This window comes from Triticum dicoccoides, chromosome 4A, assembly GCF_002162155.2.
Source record: "Triticum dicoccoides isolate Atlit2015 ecotype Zavitan chromosome 4A, WEW_v2.0, whole genome shotgun sequence".
In the NCBI taxonomy this organism is placed as follows: Eukaryota; Viridiplantae; Streptophyta; class Magnoliopsida; order Poales; family Poaceae; genus Triticum; species Triticum dicoccoides.
This window is the reverse complement of record NC_041386.1, coordinates 93,384,057-93,387,388: the sequence shown is the minus strand read 5'-3', so window position 1 is coordinate 93,387,388 and position 3,332 is coordinate 93,384,057. Positions and strand designations below refer to the sequence as shown.

At 47.4% G+C, this 3,332-nt stretch overlaps 1 long non-coding RNA gene across 1 annotated transcript; it reads left to right on the top strand.

Annotated features, from left to right (window-relative positions):
- The first annotated feature begins 6 nt into the window (after positions 1-6).
- On the top strand, positions 7-2,008 carry LOC119285184. The gene is made up of 2 exons (XR_005139386.1): positions 7-852; positions 1,146-2,008. It is a non-coding gene; the product is annotated as an uncharacterized LOC119285184 (long non-coding RNA).
- The last annotated feature ends 1,324 nt before the right edge of the window (positions 2,009-3,332 follow it).

The following is a 3,332-nucleotide window of genomic DNA, read 5'->3' as shown; positions in this document are numbered from 1 at the left end:
CTCCCGCACCCCCACACACCAGCCACCGCGGCCTCCAGTACCACCTCCACATCCACCGTCGGCTGCCCATAAGCGCTGCGCCGCCGACCACCCTGCCTACCCCAGCTCGAGCCCTTCCCCTTCCCTATTCCTCCGCCTAGGCCTCGGCGACCGACGGATCTGAGCCCACTGCCCTCCCACGCCTTCTCCATGGCCTCCTCCCCCGCCAGTGGCCGAACTCGTCAAGCTCGACCTCGCTGGAACCCCGCGGCGAACCACGACCCCGACAGGACCCCACCCACTTCTAGTGGCTTAGACCACCATGCCTCCGCCATGAAATGGCCGCCGGCGACGGCCAAGACCCGATGATGCGCGCGGCCTCACCTGCCCACTACCATCCTTCTTCGTTCTTTTTCTGCAGGAGCACCATCTCAGCCCCCGCATAGTGCGGGCGGTGAGCACATGCAGTCCAGTGGGCGCGTGCGTGCAGCGCGCTGAGTGCAGGCGCCGGATCAGCACCGCCCCCGCGCAGTGCGGGCGGTGAGCACATGTAGTCCGGTGGGCGCGTGTGTGCAGGGCGCTGAGTTCGGGCGCCGGACCAGCACCGCCCCGTGCAGTGCGGACGGTGAGCACGTGTAGTCCGGTGGGCGCGTGCGTGCAGCGCACTGAGTGCGGGCGCCGGGTCAGCGGCTCCCCCCGTGTAGGATCCCACAGACAGTGCCGGATCTCGCGAGATCGAGCTTCTCTGCTCGGACATGGCGGCCTCCCGTCCACCCAGGGTATGGAGGCGAGCTAGATCCGGTGAGATCCTTTCCTCTATGGTCCCCGGCTGTCCAACCTCGCACCCCGGCGGCCTCCTGCAAGAACGGCCAGGTACATTAATCTCGTCTGGTACACTAACCTCCTCTGCCCGCTACTAGGGGGCATCTCCGCGCCGCCGTTGCGCCGCGCTGCCCCGACACTACAGAGCAATGGCGGCAAAAGGGCTCCTCATCCTGCCTTGTAGAGTAGCGGTGCAGTTGCTGCAGCCATGTAGTTCGGCCCGCGGGAATGTGTAGTTAACTTGCATAGGCCGATTGCTCTCTGCGAGGAACCAATTTGATAGCATTTTTATTTGGGTGATTCAGCATTAGATGCTAACTCTTGCTTTTGCATCTTTGCTGAAGGTCCACAGTGGTTGCAGATGCATTGGAGCGAGAGGGCTTCTAGAACCTCGCCTGCAACACCTCAAGTCTTAAGACACTGAAACCAGGTATCAGCATTCAGTACATTGATCTCTGGAATCCTCCCTAGAATTTACTGAAGAAATCTTGTGCTAGTGTACAGTGTTTTGCAATTCTGCTAGTTTGTGCTATAATGAACCATTTTTTATCCATGTATGCATCCTTGTTGCTGCTTGTAATGGTGTTCACTGACCAGGTTGAGCAGATCTTCGAGTTGGCCGACATCAAATTGTGTTTAGGGTCGCCGCTCTTCTAGTTACTCTCTAGAGTTCATACGTTTCACTATCAGGGTATGGAACTCTTCATGATTTCATACTAAAATTCTTCTATGGACAAACAAAATTGGTGCTGCTGATTTAAGCTTAATGGCACGAACAACAGTTACTGTTATGTAGTATGTGGGCCAGTTATAAAATTTGGATGCACACTAATTTGATTTTTGTGTTTTGTTTGATTCATTTAGTTGCAGGTTGAGTGTGTCAGTAGGTGTGCTTGATGAGATCTCTTTAGACTGAAAAAGGATGTTAAGCTCCATGTGTAATATTTATGGACTTTCAAAATTTTTGACTGTTTTGTGTATTTTTGCTGGAGTAATTTCTTTTTCTCCCATACTGCTTTTCTATTTTCAGTTTTTAGGGATTGTTCTGTAAGAAGATTGGGACCCTATTTGACTATACTGCGCGGATCATTCCTCATCTTCGTTCCAGCAGCCCCTGGAGATCAACGAGAAGTTGACTGTAGTTTATTTTGTTCGTACAATGATTAGAGAAAAATAATTATGGAGTTCACTAGCCTCGGCAAATTCAGCTCAGCTCAGACGTATATGTTTAAAAAGTAACATAAATTTAACATTAGCTTATTTAAATGAAGTTCATTTAGAGAAGCAGATAACAATGCTTGTGGTTCACTCTGTTTTGTTTTGTCAAGTGAAAAAGAACACTTTGCTTATGCAGCACACTTGTTTTGTGTCCGGTGGCATTCTGTATATGATCAGCGCCTTGTATTTATTAAAGAAAATAGTGCAGTTCATTGTAACAAACGTTTATGGCTCACTTTGTAAAAAAAAATTGATGCAGTACACTTGTGTCGTCTCAGCAGTCAAAATGTATTCATTTAAAAATAAGAAGAAAAGGACAAAATAATAATGTAGTTCAGTTACATCAACCATGCAAACTTAAAAAGCATTTTGCAAAAAGAAAGATGCAGTACACTAGCCTCGGTAATTCATTTTGGACATGTTCTTAAAAAGTAGTTCAAAAACAACAACAAAGCCATGCGATCCACTTTGATTTGTGTCGCGGTTTACTTTCCCTTTGATGTGCACCGCACTCATCCCACGAGGTATCATGTGTTTCGGAATCAGTCAACTTGATTAGAAACTGCGGTGCACTTGGCCGTCGGATGCAGCTCATGTGGTGTCCGACTAAAAAAGGAATAACGAAAATTAAGACAAAAGAAATCATGCATTTCGCTTGCCCGTTGGATGCAGTGCGCTTTTACATCCGAAGCAGTGCTCTTTACTATCAGATGGAGTTCACTTCGTCGATTTGGGTGTCGCGAAAACAGAGTGTCCGCATTTCGGTAAATTCGAAATTTCTCTTAAACCGTAAAGAATTAGAGAGAGTATTCTACATGAAAAAGTTGCGCCTCGTCGATATCTTTCCAAAGGCGTATCGTTTGAATCATTCCGACCAGCGGTTTGTAAAAAATTTACGAAAAACGGCCGCTGCCACTCGTCATCCGCCGCATGATTTTCAAAATTAATTTAAAACCGTAAGGAATCTCAAAAACATTTCAACATATGAAAGTTGCGCCTTGCCCATAGCTTTTCAATGGTATATTACACGCCTTGTTTCAACGAACGGTTAGAAAACTGGAGCGAAACATTACCGAAAATTTGATTTTTTTTTTGAAAAACAGAATTCCACGATTTAGTAAATTTGAAGCTGCTCTTAAACCGTAACGAATTAGAGAAAATAATAGTTATGAAAAATATGCGCCTCGACGATATCTATCCAAGGGTGTATCGTTTGCTTCATTCCAACGAGCGGTTTAGAAAAAACGCGAAAAAACGCTCGCTACCACTCGTCATGGGCCGCACCATTTTCAAAACTGCTCTTAAACCGTGAG